Consider the following 20,000-nt stretch of genomic DNA (forward strand, 5'->3'; position numbering starts at 1 on the left):
GGGGGGATTCGGAGCAGGGGAGGGTGTCGAAGGGCGGGCGGTGTGATTGGTAGGCAGCTAAGATCTTGTCTTTGTCACTAAATATCAAGTAGCCTGCTGGGATAACAAAGCGTGACAATGCAGGATAAAGTGTTCCAGTGGGGTGTTTATTCCATGTCTGCTCTTGTTCACCTGTTATCGCTCTCCATCGCGCTCTCTCCCTTACGCCCCCCCCCACCCCTGCACGGTTATCCAAGGTCTGATCCCTCTTCTTTGTTTTAATATCTTTCCCTGAATGTCAGTAGATGAAATGTTTTGGAAAAGAAAAACAGGTAGGACTGCTAGTAAGGCATAATCAAATCATTTCATCATCAAATACAAGAACCATATGTCTCACACACACACACACACACACACACACACACACACACACACACACACACACACACACACATTTTGTGTCATCATAGTAATAATAATAATCATATCTATAACATTCATAATCAGACATTGCACTGAGATTTTATTGATGGACAGACAGCAAAGTGCCGTGGTGTTAAAAAAAAAGCCTTCTGATTTGCCATTTGAATTTGGCCATGTTTATACATGAGTGGAAATTTACCACCAATTATTTTGAACCGCGTGTGTCAAACAGCCTACCTTCAGCAAAAATCAGCTGAAACATGAAATGCATTATGGGTTTGGGCACTTGAGTGTATTAAAATGCAGCGGCGGTGACTTTTCACTCTTCGTCAAAACAAAATAAATGGAGCGGTGAATAGCGGAGCAGCTAAATGTTAAAAACATGAGTAATAAAACCGTGTTTTATCACTGGCTCAGATATGATGTGGTAACAGTACGTGGAGGAGAATACTAAGATTCACATCATTTGATGACATCGGATATCGGACTCCAATGCTCACTTTTTATTGACATCCGAGAGGTGCAGTTTACAGTATGTTTATTGTCATGGCAATAGTTGTGTGGAACCGCACTGCATCATGTGACGACTCGATCTCACATGCCTACAATTTAAAAAGACCTTCTTGCTGCTGTATACTGTGTGTATGTGTGTGTGTGTGTGTGTGTGTATATATATATATTTTTTTTTTTTTGCTTTGTCATATATAGAGAACAGACAATGACCTTATAATTAGGCTCAGCGCAATTTGTTTACTTTCGCCGGTAGCTGAACGCTAATCCCATGCACGACAAGACAATAAAAAAGGCTTTTCTGGACAAGGGGAGCTGTCTGGCTGCCCCTGGATCAAAAGCAAATACATTATCTCACCTTCAAGTTGACAGGGAACACGTGCACACACACATTTACACACATACACACGCGCACACACATAGACACTTCCACTTACAAGCAAGCTCATATTGGCCGGTACAGGGCTTTTGCCTCAGAGGGGAATTAATTTGTTTCTTTTAAGGGGCCAAGACAACATGAGGAGCCTGTGGTGTTAAATAGAGATGATCATTGAGCTGTCCAAAAACATATGGAGATGGACCCTGAGAGACACGGGCAATGAAGATAAAGCTGTTCTCCAGCAGCCATGAGCACTAATGTAATAGGCTCGGCTAGACAGATAAACAACATGGCACCTCTGGTGAGTAGTCAACCCCCTTATAAATAAAAGTTAAGATGGATCCTCCTTGTTCGGAGTCATTATAGATTGCCTCCCTCAACAGTCAGCCCCTCCCCCCACCGCCTGCCATCAATCTCCCGAGCTCTCCATAAATGCCTGCAGCCGATAATTAATGATAGATAGGTGGTTAATGAAAGATTTAGGTGGCATAAAAGATGCTTGGCAATCCGCTGGCGTGTTTGAGGCTTTTGAGCTTTGATAGCCAATGGCCCATCAATTGTGCCCCCTAAGACAAGTGAAGGTAATGGCCTGACAGTCAAAGCAATGACAGATGTCGGTAAAGGTTAAGAAAAGGAAAAAAAAAAAAAAAAAGCAGAGAAGGAGCAGCCACGCGTCCCGTGGTCACTATTTGTGACATACAGCAACAGAAGGCGTCGCGGAGAGTCTTTGTGACAACGCAGACAGCCGTTTAACCTCGAGCCCCCCGCTTTCGAGGCATGCAGAAGAAGGCCCGCAAAACACCAGGGAGGAATCGCTTTGCCACATGCCAGTGAAAAAATAATTCCGACATAAAAGGTTACTCTACAATAACGCAATCCCTCTTTCCAGCTTTCTCTCACCGTCTTCTCCTCCACAGCATTCAATTTATTTCCTTCAGATGCATGGCTCACTAGATACTGTAGTGCCCCCCTCGCCCCTCCCCCTTTCACCCCTTTCTACAAATACTGGCTTATGAAGTTTCCATGGCAACTTGTCGCATCCACTCGTGTTTTATTCCAGCCTGTTGGGACCCCATAGGGTCTACGGCTTCAAGCTGAAACACCAGGAAGCGGGAGTTTAGTGGGGGGAGAACAACCTGAGGCAGCACTGAAGAGAGGGAATGCTGGAGAATTGCCCATTGCCCCCGCTCCATTTAACCTGCTATGAGGCAGTGGAGCTGAAGCACCACCAGTTTTCATGTCATTGGATCTCCTTGACTCTGGACAAATATTTAAAAAAAAAAAAAACAGACAAAACTACGAGAGCTTAACCGACCCACAGGAAACAAAGTATTGTTGCTCCACAATAAAATACTCATAAACTCACACACATACAAGCTAAAATAACATGCAGAGGGTGTATTTTAATATCACAGATTTCACTTATTAGCGCCACGTTCTGGAGGGTGAGTTACCGTATGGCGATGCTAGGCTATGCTCAAAACGTGGAGGAATATTTTATCAAAAAATATTCCTGTGGGAAAAAACGGAAACATCATTGGTTGTGTGGTATTAGTTTGATAAAACTATGTTCCGATGACAATTGTCTTTAGATGAAGATCCATTCATTTTTCATGATGAAATGATGCAGGTTTTTTTTGAACGCTTGATAAAATGCCCCGTGTCGGCCAACCCGTCAAAAGTGCTTTCCTTTCTTCCACTTTAGAATATGGAAGATGCGATCTAGAAAATGGATGGATTATTGACACACAGTGTAGCATAAATCTTAACATGGTAAAATGCTCAGCTAAAATGATCCGATCTTCGGCTGTCGTGAAAACAACTAATAAATAAAGCACAAAGTCATTCTGCGCGCATTCGCATAAAGTTTCATGCGGATAAATCACAACCCTAACTCAATTCTTCGGCGCGGCTCGCATTACAATTTGGAGAGCGGAGGCGCCGTTCTTACAGTGTGTAACATTAGAATAACGACTGCTGAGCTAATATGGATATCTGATATAAAATTAGATCGCGCGAGTTCATTTCATTTCTTAATTATCAATTCAACTCTGCAGGACCTTCTGAAAGAGAATAGATGTAATCTGCTACCGTAGAAATTGGCATGTCTAATTTGATTTGACAATTTTGAATATTCAAAATGCATATATAGTGGCCTGGGCTAGTTATTCCGACAGAGGTATTAATAATGTGAAATACTGCACTGTTATTTCAAAATTGCTGTTCGGTGTGCATACCCCCCCCTCCCCCCTCCCCGCACCCAGCGACTCTTCATGCCTCCTGCCTCTGTACAGTCAAATCATATGAAAGTGTGCTGATTTCATCAACAAAGCTCACCAACATCTTTTGCTTGTTGTGATTGCTCACATGTCAAAAAAGCCACGGAGCATTTCATTGACACTTTCCCGTTAATGGTAATCTCATTGCACCGGACTGCAATCAGTGCAGAGTTGTGGGCTGAGGCGAAGGTCAAATAAGTGTGTGGGTGATGTGGAGAGATGCCTTAAATTAAATCATATCGATGAATCCCGCTCACAGCACTAAATCAGTGGGGTGATTTATTTTGGGAGCGTGGACAGATGTAGATGCTCCGGCATGAAGAGGATTTGGATCGCTGGGAGCCAAATTTATGAAATCACTTAATCTGTGGCTAGAAAGGATAATTAGGGACAATTAATATGCATCCTCCTAATTGTTTATCCCTCTGCCAGCATAAACCAATTAAAATACAACCCAAACCCATCAATTTATCCCCTTTATGACAAGGGTATTATAAACGACCTCATCATTCACGGGCAAGTTGTTGGACAGAAATGAAAAGATGATAATGGCTGGGAGTGGGGGAAAATGACGGAATGCACAAAACACTCGGTGAATGGTGATTGTTTAAGCTCACATAAAACATTGCGGGGATCTGAGTTCTGCAAGCAAAGCCTGATTTAAGGCGGAATGCCACTGAGGAGGGGGGGGGCAGATAGTAGATCATGAATGGTTCCACTGTGTCTCAACCGAGAGCTCGAGAACGACACGCACACACGCACTGGCACCCACTCTACACACTGGCACCAACTACACACTCCTCTCACCCAATCTTTTCATTACCTTGGTGTCACTATGGAAACCCTGCACACCATCACTCCCACAACTCTCCTCTCCCGAGTGATCCTCCGGGCTGTATGGGAAGGATATTGAAGCATGACTGAAAGGAATGGATTGGCTGCTGCTGGAAAACCTTTAAAAGGACAAGTGTTGCACGCCTCCAGTTATCTGTCCGCACCTGGGCCAAAAGGTGCACACAACGGAGTCAAAAGGAAGGGATGTTTGCGCTTCACTCGCATGTGCGTACCTTGAAGAGAATCGGACATGATTAGCAGCAGTTGATCTGCAAACACGCTGTAAATACCGCTTGGAATGCATTTGCTGCCTGCCATCAGACTGTGGCACAAAAGGATCATTCTGTCAGCGCGGTGATCTCATCACGGAGTAATCTCTCCCTCACTGTCAGTGCCACGACCTTGCGGGGACATTGGACATTTTCCATGTTTTACCACCGCATCTCTTCTTTTTGTGTCATAAATGCTCAGCATTATGCTCTACTTTTTTTTTTTTTTTAGGCATCTTCCCCGCGTATGATTTATAACCACGCTCCTCCTCTGCCCGATATGGAGTTTCCATTCGTTTGTTTGTCACCCTACCGCGAGCGGAGGTCCAGATGCAGTTGCGATACGGAACAAACAGGAAAAGGGGAAAAAGACACGAGGACGTAACAGGGACTCCCAAAACTTCAAGAGGACAAGGAGAGTGACGCCACTCAAAGACAACAATATTCGAGGGAGGCTCGCATAAAGAGGAGGGAGGGAAGGACGAATGGGGATCGAGCACGGCAGGGGGTGAAAGACAGAAAAGGGAGGTAATGAGTCCCTCTTCCAATCTGGTGTTGTTGAGCAGGGGTAGTATCCGAGCACACATTCCATTAGGCAGTAAATATTGACTCAGCAGTGAACAACTGGTTTCTATTGCATAGCAAACAAAGCTATTGTGTGCCTGGCAGGCCTGAAAGGCCTCTGTTTGCACATCACGCTCAAAGCTGATAAGTAGGCAGTCTCATTCACTGCAGGGGTCTTATATGTCTTTCCGCCGAGAGACACACACACACACACACACACACACACACACACAGTTTTTCTGAATTTTGCCCATCTGCCTCCCTCTGTGGGTTTATACTTGGACCAGCAACCTTGACTGCGATACTCCTTCACACTTGCAAGTAGCAAAATGTGTCAATAGATTCATCATGGGAGTTGCTCCCGTCACACACAAATGTTATGTTGTAATAACCACGGCAGGAAAAGCCCCATTTACACAACGGTATGATGTGGTTGTCGGTCACTGTTGTCTAGGTAGTATGGCACAGGAACTGACTTAACGCTACATCAATTTCAATCATCAGTAGAGTGGCATCGAGACGAACAAGCGTTTGAATTTGCGAACTTTGGCGTCGTGAGACAAAATCTGAGTGACTTTGTACAAGCGAGTATCAGATATGCTCCTGCTCAAATGAAGCAATAAATAAATAAATAAAGATAAGGGGGAGCAACAGTCGACGCACTTTTAGCCATTGATTGAACGCACAAATGCAAAATGAAACAACTCGCAAAAGGCATGGAGGAAAACGTTTGAAATGGTATTTTCAACAATCAACAATTATTGAATTACAATTGCCATCATTCTGAATGATCAGTAAATCGAGTTGAGTGACTTGGCATGGCAAACGAGAGCTCTCTTCTTGAAACATGAATCCGCTCATAGTTTGTAAAAGCCATAAAGAGAATGAATAATCAGCACCTGATTGTTGCTCCAATGGTCAATCGAGGAAAGCCATGCGTGTGCCCATCCCAAATGAGCAATGCGGCAATATTTACCTTGATGACATTGCAGAGGGTGGGGACTGTTTACCTGCAGATTACAGTCAACGTTTATGTCTTGACCTCTGAACCTTGGAAGCTGAAAAGTATTTGCTTGGCTTGGGGAGTGGACTTATCATACCTGCACTGTAAATGTGCGTCCACACCCACTTCCTGTCTGCATGCGTGATGCATTGCCTGCTCTCCACTATTGCACCACGCGGCCTGACTCAGGTCACCCGGGTGCGGTTGTGTAACCTCCGCCGAGAGCGACATTTCAGCGGTCTCGTTCTATAGTGTGAGATACCGAACACGGCGACGTACTCTTGAGTGTGAGACAGACACGAAGCAAGTTGTTGCTTCATCAGGGAGTGCCTGTGCTTCACGATGCAGACGCAGATAATTGGGATGCGGAACTGTAGTGTACTTTGACGTGCCACGGTTTTGTGATGCCTACGAATTATAGTCTGTGGCAAATACTGTGCTGCTTAAGAGAGGTAATTATGCACAGCTATGCAAAGACTAAATTATGCACGTCATTAGACTTTTTATGCACTATATACACTTTGTACTTGGAAGTGACAGGGATCGAAAAGGAAAAGTACTTGGAATATTTCAAATAATAGTGAAGAGGGCCCTCTATCAAACCTGCCCATCCCCACCTCAGCAAAAGTATTGGAACGCATGACTGACATTTGGTTGCACAGGTGTGTCCTATTGCATAGATTCTTCAAACGATACGTCATGCTGAATGTCGAAACTGAATAACCTGATTCATTAATGTGTGGGTTTTTTTTTTTTGGGGCCACTGAAGGTTACGTCGGTTAAAGCTGCAGCCACGAAGAAAACCACAGGGCTCTCCTGGTTAAAAACATACAATTGTCAAAGTGAAAAAACGGTGCAGCTATTGCACAAACACTGGCCATTGCCGAAACATCGATTTGGAATGAATGTCCTGAAGAGGAATGAAACCAATCATGTACTAAGTAACAAATGCCAGATTTGTAGTTCAAGGAAAAACAGTAGGAGTTGACGACAGAATCATTTTGAGCGCTGTAGAGAAACATCCTCAAGGTCTTAAAAAAAATGCTTTGCAACCCCCCCACCCCAACCCCACCAACCCTCCCCCCACTGGCTTTTCAGAGGAAGAATGTTGACATTCAAGTGAATTAAAGTGATTTTGCTTTGCAAGCATTTGTTTATTTCGGATGTGTTTTACCTTGGAAGGCACCTAACCTTGCCACAAGTGAATATTTCGGCTTTTCAGGTGTTGCTGTAACCATGACAACCGAGTTACGTTGTTTGTCTGTGATATTATTCAATGAGACCGTCAAATCTTAAAAAAAAAAAAAATATATATATATATATATATATATATATATATATTTTTTTTTTTGTATTTAACCTGAGGATTGAAGAAAGTGGTCTCATAATTATTGGACGAGGACTTACTTTATGTGTCTCAATTGTTCAATAACCAGAAGCAATAGCGACATCAGGATTTAATATGTGGAACTTATAACATATTACTTGAGGGAGCGTTGAAATCCGAACGATGTATGACTTAGACACATCACATGGGTCTATTTTCTTTTCGACATTTGAAGTTTTTAATTGAGATCCGATATGAAGCCACGGATTCAATCAGGATGAACCGAAAAAAAAAAAAACCTCTCCCCCCCATCCCCATGGTGAAATGACTTCTTCACATTACAACACTGACGGGCTGTAAAACTAGAGCCATGTTATTACTGTAACATACAAGCTAACAGCACACTTTCATGACCGCTTCAATCGCTGAAGGCGATGTCGAGCACACATGTGCAAACAGGTGTGATTCACATCGACGTGCAGACGGTGTTGCAACCGAAATGCGTACCACATAAAACTTCAGTCGTTCATTTTAAACATAGACTAAAAACAACGAGACCGCTGCGTGTGTTTTCGCCGAATGCGAAAACAACACGACGTGCACGCTTTTTGGTCCGCCAAAGTGATACCCACAAGCCCACCGTGATCACGGTATGTGGGTTTAGCTGACGCTACGTTGTAATTATATTGCTTTTGTCACCGCGCGGTGTTCCAACAGATGTTCAGAGAGGAAGTGCCCAGGAAGGCAGTGTGCTGTTTATCACGATCTGCAGCCAGTCCTGTAATATCAGCTAAAGATTGAAGACTTTAATACTGCTCCTCCGCAGCAAAGAAAAACGGCAGTAAAAATGAAAGGCAACCCATCAAAGCACAATATGTCCAGGCGACAGCTTTGCAGGAGGCTCCCCCTCTCATCCTCTCATCTTTTCCAACCCCCCCGCCCCCCACTCCCATGTCTTATTCTTTTCTCTTCTCACATCCCCATCCTTTCCCCCTCATTTCATCCCCTCTTGTAGCTCCTGCAGTACCAGCAGTGAGTCCGTCGCCCAGGCCCGGCTGGCTGCAAGTGGACTTGAGGTGAAGTCCCACTGATAAGGCGCTTTCACAGTGACCTTTCGATTGCGCCGTTGCCACTTGGCAGTAATGAGCATGGGACTCCTTCCAAATCAAACGTTGCATTCATAAACGCCCCTGATTTGAGGAGCGCCAAGGTCCAGTAATTCCGGTGCAGGACACGAGGACCTTCGGCGGCAAGGACGAGAGCGTCCAAATATCCTCATGAATTTTCTGGCTCTTTTGTTTCTCTCTTGCTGCGACTAAATGTGAGGTTTTAGTGTGCAACTGGGAGAGAGAAAACCAAAATGAAAGCAGAGGCACATCATTTGAATAATGTTTCTGTCAGCTTCTTCGCTACCCCACCCCACTCTCCTCGATCCTGCTTCACTCTCCCCTCAGTTCATCTTGCCGTCCCCCTGGGAGGAATCTGCCACAATTCTCTGCAACACACAGCGTGCTCTACGTGCGCATTCCAACACTAAATGGTATGTGCACGCGTGTAGCAGAACACCATCCCAGAGACGAAATTTTACCGGGTTGGATTTCAAAGTGAGAGTTGATTGAATTCCCTGCTGGTTTCCTACTGCAAAATAATGTCCCAACATACTGCCTATTGTACAGGATTTTTTTTTTTTTCCAAATGCCACTCTTGGCTGAGGATCAATGTAACTCTCAGATGTTGATTCCACTCAGCACAAGCGCATGCCATCAGAGGACAAAGATTGTAGCCCAAGGCGTGGTTTGGTGCACGTCCGTATTCCCCATTGGAGGCGAAGGTGTGTCGACGCTGCTGCTTTTTCTCATCGCAATGTTAACCTCTTTTTTTTTTTTTATCATCATAGAAAACACATTTTCATGTGGATCAACCACAGGGGCTTATGCAATTTTATGTTTTATGTTATATTGATATCCACAGCATCTCATGTTCATTAACTCATTGATTTTAGTACTTTACAAGATGTTAGACGCCGTAAAATAGACAATTACATGCAAGCCCTTCGGAAGCAAGTGGACTTTAATGCATTTTTTTAATGCGCCCATATTAGCTTCACGAGAATTATTAAAAAGGTGTAAAATGTGTGGAAAAAAAATATTGGAAATATATAAGGTCCGAGTATTGAGGCAGAAAAATCCCTTCTGGAAAATAAACACAAGAATTTTATAATCCGGCATAAAATGAAAGCGGCAAAATGTAAGATTGACCAGTCTGTTTCAAAACCTTTCTTATTACTTTGTCTTTTTTTTTTTTTTTTTTGGCAACCATAATCTATTTTGCAAAATCAATGGTTTTAAAAACAATCCTCACCGTTTTTCTTTTTAATATATCCAAACATATTTTATTCCATAAGAGGCTGCTCTTATCGCATCCACAGGTTGAAATGAATGACAAAATGAAATACACATACATGGGTAACATTTGTTGGAGGGGATATACAGTATTTAGAAGTAGTTTAATATTGCTTCTCATTAACTCCGAACTCATGACCGAGACAATATTGAAACCGGTACCAAGACACTTTTCTTTGCTTGGAAAGGAAAAGGTCATAAAAGTTGCCATGTGAGGAATCAAATTGTCTGAGCCATCGTGAGAAGATTTCAATACCGTTTGACGGAACGGCTGCACCGTCTGCTTTATGTCCTTTTTATTGTCTCATTTCAATGACATGGAGAAATGACTGAAACGGTTTTATCTATCGGTCTGCCTGCCTTTCTCGCTTGCTCTCTGGATGGATGGACAGATACTCTTTATTTCGTGGTGTCCATTGTTAGCCTTGGTTTACCCCATTCCTGTAGACGGCCAGCAGTTGAAGGCGTCAGTTTATTGTAATGTCATCACATTCCTTCAACGGCAAGTGCATTTCTGTCACAAGTAATAAATGATGTCATCGATATATTGTATTAAATTTCGAAGTATAACCCGTTGAAATAACACGTGGGCAAAATCGGGCTTATTTCCCGTTATCGTGTCGGACCGAATTAAGGGCGGCTCTGCGTCGGTTGTGAGACTCACGTGTAAAAATGAAAAATAATGATCATAAACAACATATAACAAGAAAAGGAAAACATCAGGGGCAATCAACTTAAGAAACATTTATGGCCGATAGATATTGGCTCTGTCAGAGCACAATCAAGGCCGCGCGCCGAGGTAGAATGGCAATCAGTTCTCGCGGGATTTATGTTAAGATGATCCTTGGACAAGGACAGACTGATGTTGGTCTTGCCAATTAACATAATGCTGGTAAGATAATAAATTAATTTTTTTAAGTGAAGTCTTACCAGAGTATGATTCTTTGAATGGTGGCGCGCGCAGTCATGAATGATGAAGAAGAGGAGAGTGCCTCAGTCACTTCAAGACTTTATGCTGATTCGGCTAAAGCTCAAACTATCCATGTGCAAATAAAACCTTTGGGTACTGCAAACAGTTTTGGAGAGTGAAAATGTTGACCAATAATGAGCAAAACAAACAAAAAAAAAACAAACTCAGGTATATTCATCTTGTTCCGTTCAATTGTGGCGACGTCGTCATACATGAACAGCCGAGCTGAGTGTCCCACTTCCACAGTGCATGTCTAACCCGAGGCCCGTTGTTGAACAAGGCTCTCGTCTAGAAGGACTGTGTGGAGAATCGGTAAAGAGCCTCTTATGTTAACTATTGTCAGCAATGGCCACTGCTTGAACCACTGCTGGCTGGGAGATGAAATCGACTCTTGCGCTGCGGGAGAAGAAAGAGCAAGGTTCTTATTCAAAGTCTTGAAGATGATTTCATTAAAAAAAAAAACATATCCATATTTGCTTTGTGGCAGCCTCATTTCCAGATCACCTCTGCGGTGGAGCTCATTAACGGCTGAGAGCTGTGACACAACAACCTGTGCGGTACACATTTGTGTTGTGCGGAGTCCCCCCCAAAAAAAATAAAAATGAAATCAGCATGTGCACGGTACGGAACAGACTGCTCGGATCCCTCCTACTGTTCAACACGGACCTCTTCGGTTTTTGTGTGTTTTTATGATGTAACTCGGCAGCTGCTTGTGTCCTCCAAGTAAAAGACGTAGCATAAGCCCTAATGTTTGGTGACCGGAATGCTGATGACTTGAAATCTTTCATGTGCGCTGCTTGTCCCCCCACAACCCCCTCGCGCTCTCTTTTTCTTCACCCCCAGTTCTCGCAGCTTCAGCCTCTATGCAGTGTAAGTCAGTGAATCACAGAATAATGAGTATCTCATCCTCCCGTGGTGAGCCGCGCACACAGCGCAGCAACCCCGGGCTTCTTTTGATATGTATTCTGTTTAAATGAGCCGTCCCACCTATTGCTGGGTTTCCTTGAGAAGGTCACACTCTCATTAAAATCAATCAGCGCAAGAAGTTTTAAGATCACCCACCCTCCCCCACCTATCCCATTTTTGTGCACGCTGAAAGCAAATTTCAGTCCAAAGTCCAAATCTGGGGAGAGAGAGAAAAAAAAAATGAAAAGTGAGATTCTGCAAGATCAAAGAAGAAGTTGGCTTCCCATCTATCACTAATTTTGCTGAGATGGAATGAGGTGCCACCGCTGTCACATGAGCTCCAATGCTATTTAAGAAAATTGATTTGATGACATGGAAACCTGGAAATGCCAGCTCAATATCTGATGATTTGGGCCTGCAGCCATATCCTACGGTGCGTGTGACCACACACCATGTTGTCATTCATGGCAGCATAGATTAAATTAGGTTGGAAGAGATGTGTAGCGCGCGAACGGCAACATCCAATATATTTCAATTCCACAAATTATTCAAACACTCCTGCCAGGCCTGAAGATGTGAGATTAAGCACCACTTGACATGCTTCAACTCAACTTTTTTCCATCAGATGTTGGTTATGATTGCATAATTAATGGATGTGGACATTATTTGTGAAATATGGACTTTGCAGTGTAGGCTATTGCATGTTGCATTCATGAGCAATGAATTTGTTACTTAGGGGTATCCGTATTCACAATCAATGTACCCAAAGTACATACATTGGGTACATTGAGGGTAAGAGTTGTGTGACTCTGCTCCTGAAATATTATCGAGCTCATTCTGCGTGGCACACGTGAAACAAGAATATTCGACAATGAATGAAACACCACAAACACAATTCGGTGACCGTTCACTGTATCGCCATCCGACTCAAACCGTATTATTTATTCTTGTGGCGAATCTCCGTACACGAGCACGGTGTCAACAGGCCTCCCTTTGAGTGAGTCGAGGCCAAGAAAGCGCGAATTGGCCGAGCGGTTCTGTACTGAATGCGCTCAGAAAAGCCATTGCGGCTCAAGCAAGTGGGTTGCCAGATGGCTGTGCGACTTCAGCGCGTAGAAACAAAACAGTCCGCCACACCTCCATCGCGTCTCCGGTGACGAGGGGCAAGTCTGCAACCAGCCTTGTGACATCAGACACCATTAAAGAACAGGTAGATGAATCAGATTGGATCCCGCTGAGTGTGATAACAAGGCTTGATAAAAATGTTCCAGGTGGACAGAAAGGCATGTAAAGAATGGGAAGGCAAAGTAAATATGAATTATAAGGTAGAAAAACAAGAGCGCTTGGGGGATGGACCGATTTGATTAAACATGGAGGCTCGGTTGCGCGCAGCATTGTTGACTGTCTGCTTGAACTCGCTCAACTTGTGCCGGGTGCTGCTGAGGATAAACAGAATCTTACCGCTGAACTAGAAATGACTCCAGAAATAAACAACCGTGTTTTCCGTGATGACTGACATCATCCCAAATTCCCATAACAACCGCAGTAGCCGTTGGTTAAATCATTAATGAGCGATGTACCTGTCGTTTGTGAGATACCTTGATCAAGTGTCGATGCAACAACAGTAGAAGAGGCGTTATTTTATGCGTTGGTAACTGTGGAGGCTTTGAGTTTTGGTATTATTACCCCAAAGCTATTCCCAATATTTCATCAACTCGAATTGTAAATATGGTGTTGGTAGTCTCATTTTTTTTTTTTTTTTTTTTTTTACAAGTGTAGCTAACCAACGAGACTGGCTAGCTAGTATATATTCAGGTGGATCCACAGCTCTTCCTTTTTAAGCAACATCAAAATATTTGCAACAGTTCCAGCAGTGATGAATGAGGCTGTTCCGTCGAGTTTCCAAAATAAAGGCGTGAAATAACATGGGCGCGTTCGGAACTCCATGTGAAAGAATTGTTTTGGCAGGAATCCAGAGAGTTCCTCCGGCTGAGCCAGTTAAAACACAGATAGCTGCACAAGTCATTGTTATGTCGGGTTCCGCCCCAGAGCTGGGATTTGTTGCGTCGAGTACAAAAGCACGGAAATCAAATAGTAACACAAACTGGGGTGGGAGGGACTATTCCATCCTGCGGGGATGGAGTAATGTGACAGCAGGGTTATTTGGGGTTGAGGATACATCCTTGGGGAGAGGTGAAACTTAACAAAGGCCTTCACATGCTCAGACAAGCACAGAAAGTGCAGCTGAACATTTTGTAATAAACACTCCCGTTATCCACCAACAGTGTTTACTACTGCAATTTCACTATCAGGAAACATGGGCAGCAGTTTGCTGCTGCTACTGGCCCGCTCTTATTCTGGGGGACCTTGAAAAGTAGAGTCGCGTTCGACTTGGTTTCATTGTTTGGAGAATATCGGTATGATTTTTTTCTGCTTTTTTTTTTTCCAATGGCAGACAGGGCTACAAAAATAAAAGGGCTATAAAATCCATTCGGCCAATCCAGCAATCATGCTAAACTAACCTACCCAGCAACCGGTTTGCACCAAGGCAGACGTTGGTTGTCAAGACGGTGCTTATCCTTTCCTACACTACTTGCCAAGAGAGTAGACACTTACCCAGCATTGTCAACCGTTGCTTTCAACTGCGTTACTGTTCTACACAAATTCCCATCAGGAGCATGTTACCCGCAAGTCAGAATACATCTGCCTGAAGATGCACTTTTCTTGGCAACAGAAGGGTTTTATCACTTGGCATCATCCGTTGCAGTGAGTAGCTGTTCCACAACGAGCCCTCCAGAGATAAGTCTGTCCTTCATCTGCTGTGTCTAAGCACCGAACCCAGATTACACGGCCACGCAGGATTCCCTACAGGCTGCCCGCTCCTCCGCCACATCTCCTGGACATAAATAAGGATGCTGCGGGAGAGGGGGAACAGACTTCCACTGTGCTCAGCTTTGTGATCTTGCATGGGCCGTGGATCTTTGTAATCTCATACGTCACGACTGCAGTAAGAATAGCTTCAGTGCCGAGATGGAGTCATGAATCGGGAGAGTTGAATGTGTGGTCCAATCACCATGGCACCTTCGGACAACCTCATTGTGTACCGTGTCTTGATAGAATCGACTGGAATGCAACCTCGCACTGCTTTCGGAGCTCTTCTCAACTTAATAGGGCTCCTCATTTAGCACTCAGCTTTTGGTGTCACTTCAGACTTTTTAGCTTCTGAGTGGCTTTTGATTTGTCTCGTGTTCGTACCCCTCCTCTTACCCTAAATCAACCGGGATAGACTCCAGCATCCTCCCGGATATAAAGAGCATCAGCGATACAGATACATTGTAAATCAGGAAGTTGGACGGCTGGAACGTGGCGCGTATTGGACAAATGACAGTTTCAATATGACATGAGTAATAAAGGTAAAAAATAACAAAGAACTGTTCCTTGAAGAGCTACTTAATTGCATGCAATTGTTGATTACATTTCTCTCAAAGCAATCAAGTGCAGTACTTGGTTGCAACCAGCAGAGGTAGAGTGTCAACTATTCCGCCTGGATGAAGAACAGCGGCAACCATAGCCGACATCCATGCGGGCATTTGCTCTGTCTCAACTGCTCTGGTCACTTCAACGCGAATGTTGGAGCCAATGATGGTATTCCAATCATTTATTCTGGTGGAACAGATGAGGGACCACATGTTCTTGCATGACAGAATTGTGCTGATGCAGCTCTTTGGGTTCACAAATGCTTGACCATGACGTTACATTCGGTTGTTTCACCCGTGCATAGACGTTCAATCGTATTCCAGATGCTTTGAAATAACACAGTCAGTACACAGCAGTGTTATATTTGGGTTGATAAATTTTGCAACACCCGCTGAAATATGAACGTGTGGAGCCTTTTTTTTTTCTTTGAGGTATTTTACAGCCAAACAAATCAGTTTAACAATAAACACGAAAGCATCCCTTTAAATAATCCTCCTTCACTTCAGAAAGGCTGATTTGCATTCTTCAGGAGGTATTTTTATTTTTCAAGATGCACAGATTTTTACTTGTTTTTTTTTTTTTTCTTTTTGCCTTTGCATGTTGCAGCAGCGTGCTGACAATACTCTGGTGAATCCCCCCCCCCCCCCCCCCCTTAGATAACTGCCTTTAGCAGAAGATATCCTGTCGGCACCTGGCACCCAGGGGAAGGTAGGCCTCTATTCCCTGCCTCACAACACACACACACACACACACAAATAGCTCCCCTCCAAGCATGGGCGTGTGCGCTATGAGAAAATGTATCTGTACGTACATGCACTTGCGTGCTCTTGCACAACTGCGCTGCATGCCTGTGTCTTGTGTGTGTTGCTGCTGCTACTGCAGCGTTATTATCGTGCGCCAATGTGCTGGTGTTGTCTGTCAATCCCCTTCCCCCCACCATTCCCCCCTGGTCCCAGCCTGCTCTGGCTGGTTATATTGAAGCAACAGACAGCGTGGGCGCACTCACACAAGCTTGGAGCAGCCCTGATCCCCGGCTGATAGAGACGGAGACTTGCCGAAGTTGAGAGAATAGCCTCGGGTTGTCTGCAGACCACAGGGAACATGCCCCCGAGTCACACCTGCACACACACACACATACACGCGCAAAATAGAATAGAAGCCCAAAACTGTGATAAATCCCCTCTACTAACACTGACATTCAGCTCCGTGGCTGTCGACCTGAATGTCTGGAAGTCTGACTCCCGCTGTCATCCGAACCATTACCCATTTAAACTCTCCATTTGTTGACGTTTGCATTCATTTAGCCACCACCGTCGATACACGTGTCTTTTAGCATTTCTTTGTCCGGCGGCTAAGTTGCTGTTCTTTTTTGTTCATTGGTCCCATCAATCTTGTATGCTGAAAACCAATGCATCAGCAGTGTAATTTTGTAATCAGCGCAGCGAGGAATACAAATCAGATCGGCAGCGGGCCTGTAATGCATGTAATCCATCAGGATGAAAGTGTTACAGACACCTGATAAACATGCATTTTTTAGCCGATTAAATGACTGAATAACAGATTGATCACTGCGTATGCTCACAGTTTCCTTTTTCCTTTGAGCGCGAATCGTGATGAACTGGACGTGCAGACAGACAAGGCTGCAGACTAATCAATTCAATTATATTCACAATCAATGTGAATATTAAGAGAGTATAAAAAGAACGCCGGCAGTGTTCCGAGTTATTAGAATCCATTTATGAACAGTAAATTTCATTGAGTATGGGAAGGTGTTTAATTGCTCGGGGGTGATTTGGATTGTCTTAGTCAAAGCTTTTTTTTTTTTTGATGATGCAATTAAATTTGTCACAAAAAAAATGGTCATAAAAAAAGTAAACCAATATCGCTGCACGAAGTTGGGTGTGAGCTCGGGAATTAATTTTTGGTTCATTCATTTCCAGTATATTTCCCGTGATAGTACTGTACTTGCTCGACAGTCCAAACCGTGGTTGCGCACCACTTTTTGCTCCTCCCCAAATCCCACACCAATGTTAGACCCTTCCCCACTTGCCATCAGGTGGATGGGTTGTAGCACCACCTTCGCCCAGAAAGTTGAAATCTGACGAGTGGTTGTTTGTGCCCTGCGATTGAATGGTGACCAGTCCCGGGTGTACCCCGTCTCACGACCACAGTCGCCGACAATGAAGTCCTGTGGTACCATGACTGAAGTGCCCCCACCGAACGGGTTTTTTGAGGATCAAGTCGTCGCTTCATTGATGTTGTGCTTTGCGTTGCGAGCCAACATTTTAACTGCAAAGACAATAGTGTGTCCGTGTGTGTGTTTGTGTGTGTGTGTGAGACCTTTGGCTTAGTTACACTTGTTTTACTCGCATGCTTTTTAATTATTGGATTTTGTTTTATGTTTGTATGTTTTATATTTTCCAATTGTTTTTTTTTTTCCCCTTGGGCTGCAAACTTGGAACGACATAACTAGTTCGTCATTATCACTGTATCCATGCACTGCATTGAATTACGTAGTCCAATCAAATGGTATAAGTAATTCAACTACTATTTTATATGTAATGCTTGGTTTGGACCCACTCATTTTTTTGTGGAACATATATTTCAACTTATCGCATTATTTAATATTGCCATGAATTATATTACTTCTTTTGAAATTATGCAAATAAAAGCTAGAGACTAATAAATGCCTTATGCCTAATAGATGCTTGGTGCTCTCTGGTGAGGGCCACTAATGTGAGGAAAGATGCAAAATGGAAGACCAACGTTAAATAATTCAATTTTAAGGCATTGTTGCCACATTATTTTGCGAGACTTCTCACAGACCGTTTCGGCAAGTGTCCTGCACATGACCCAAACAATAAAGCAGCATCTTCAGCGTTGGGGCTCGCGAATTAGAGACCCCGGGTACGAAAGAAAATACAGTTAATGGATACAAAGAATAACAGCTTTTAATGTTGCAATAAAAACACGGCTCTTACATTTGCTTTAATTTGCTCATGTTGGCTGGGAACGAAAGCTTATTAGTCTTCATAGCTGAAATGCCATGGCCTGTTTCTTCCTTTGGCTGCCGAGCACTTTGAAATGCCAGTGGGTGGGGCGACGTCGCAAGCAAGCTCTTGGCTCTTGAAGTCTCCAAACTGCCCAAGGCGGCGAGCTTTGAAAGCATCTGCCAAAGTAATCATCGATTCATTGCTAACGATCAGCTATCCTCTCACTTCCTGCAGATGTATGACGGTCATTTTTGTACAACGGGGCCGAGAGAATATCATCACTTATTGCTCTTTCATTGCGAGCAGCAGTTATTCCGAGCTCGACACAACCGCAGGGAGTGCCAGCAGAAGATGTAGCGGCTGACATTGTTTCCCCAGTAGTCAAAGTATTGGACCTGTGCAGCTTGGCCCGGCTGTGGCTATCTCAATGAAAGATTAATGAGGCTCTTCAGGTAGATACAAAGCTAAGTGTCTTGTTTATTAATGTGCTGTGATTGAATCCATTAGTTGCCTCGTGCAAACTAATCGTCGTATAATGTGTGTTGTCATTTCGGGCTAACTGCTCATAATGTATTCCTCCCCCGTCTTTGAAAATGCTGTTATTTTCTAATAGACTGATAGAAATAATGTTGCGTCAGGAATAAGGATCCCCTCCCCCCACCCCACCCGGCCAACTGAACTGTAAGCATGTTTCTCATTCACATTGATTGCTGAATGGGCTGTTTGCTCTTCTCTGATATGCATGCTTGTAGGGATTCAGTGGGTGAATCAAGTCACGATGGAGCCCTACCTGTCAGATTTAATTCTTCCGACTGGAGTGCCATTTAGCTTGAAAGGGTGAGGAGTTTGTAAAAGAAATTGGGTCAAATCCCTCCTGGAATATTCGAGAGACAGCCTTTCCCATCTGTGCGACATCTCAAAAACGCATCAGCGCACAGGCAACTCGGAGGACAGCGATTATTGACTCGTAATAGCAGATCTAACGGTAGTACTTGCACTGAAGGATGGGGGGGGGGGAAATAAAAAGAAATAGCATTGCAGAACCACAACAGCATCATTATCAAAGTGGCTGACATCCAGCTTGCCATCTTCGGGGATCAATTTCATCAAAGCGTAATGTATCTCTTTTATTCTCCAAGTGAGAAGCAGAGTTGGTGATCTCGAGGTGCGGAGAGACTTTGAAGTGCAAAAGAGTCAGAGATGGAAGATTCGGAACGCCGCTTTCTCTCCCTAGGTGAGACGATGACCTCCGGTGAGCAGAGCCAACCTGAACAAATTGAAAAGAAGTTTGAGCGTGGCGCACCACAGTTCGCTGTACGTCGTGGAAAGTAAACCTTGTGGAAATACCTGTCAGGATCAATTTGAATGCCAAAGGGTTGCAAATTATTTTTTAATTGCGCTCCCCTGGCCAAACTGACATGTATAGAACCTCCAAGGTCGGACACATTGCTTTACCGCAACCGTAGCAAAAGTATTGAATGAATCCAATCAAGCCGTAACCGTCGCCATGAGAATGTTAACTTGAAAAGCAATGAAAAAATTAAAAGTTTCTCAAGGTGTAAAAAAAAAAAAATATATATATATATATGTTGAGAAACCAACATTTTGGTTCATATTCCAAACTTTGAAGATGAGCGATAGATCAGGTTAAAAAAAAGTGTGGTATTTTCCATCAGGCTACAACA

The 20,000-nt window shown here is 43.8% G+C and overlaps 1 long non-coding RNA gene across 1 annotated transcript in view; it reads right to left on the reverse strand.

The window, feature by feature from the left end:
* Positions 1-6,285, reverse strand: part of LOC109512651 (uncharacterized) — a 7,536-nt gene extending 1,251 nt beyond the window's left edge. The window contains exons 1-2 of the long non-coding RNA XR_002167569.1: positions 6,137-6,285; positions 4,394-4,463 (exon numbers count right to left, since the gene is read on the reverse strand). This is a non-coding gene — a long non-coding RNA (uncharacterized LOC109512651). The remainder of the gene's footprint in view (positions 1-4,393; positions 4,464-6,136) is intronic.
* Between the last annotated feature and the right edge of the window lie 13,715 nt (positions 6,286-20,000).

The sequence above is a fragment of the Hippocampus comes genome, unplaced genomic scaffold (assembly GCF_001891065.2).
Source record: "Hippocampus comes isolate QL1 unplaced genomic scaffold, H_comes_QL1_v1.1 scaffold389, whole genome shotgun sequence".
NCBI lineage: Eukaryota > Metazoa > Chordata > Actinopteri > Syngnathiformes > Syngnathidae > Hippocampus > Hippocampus comes.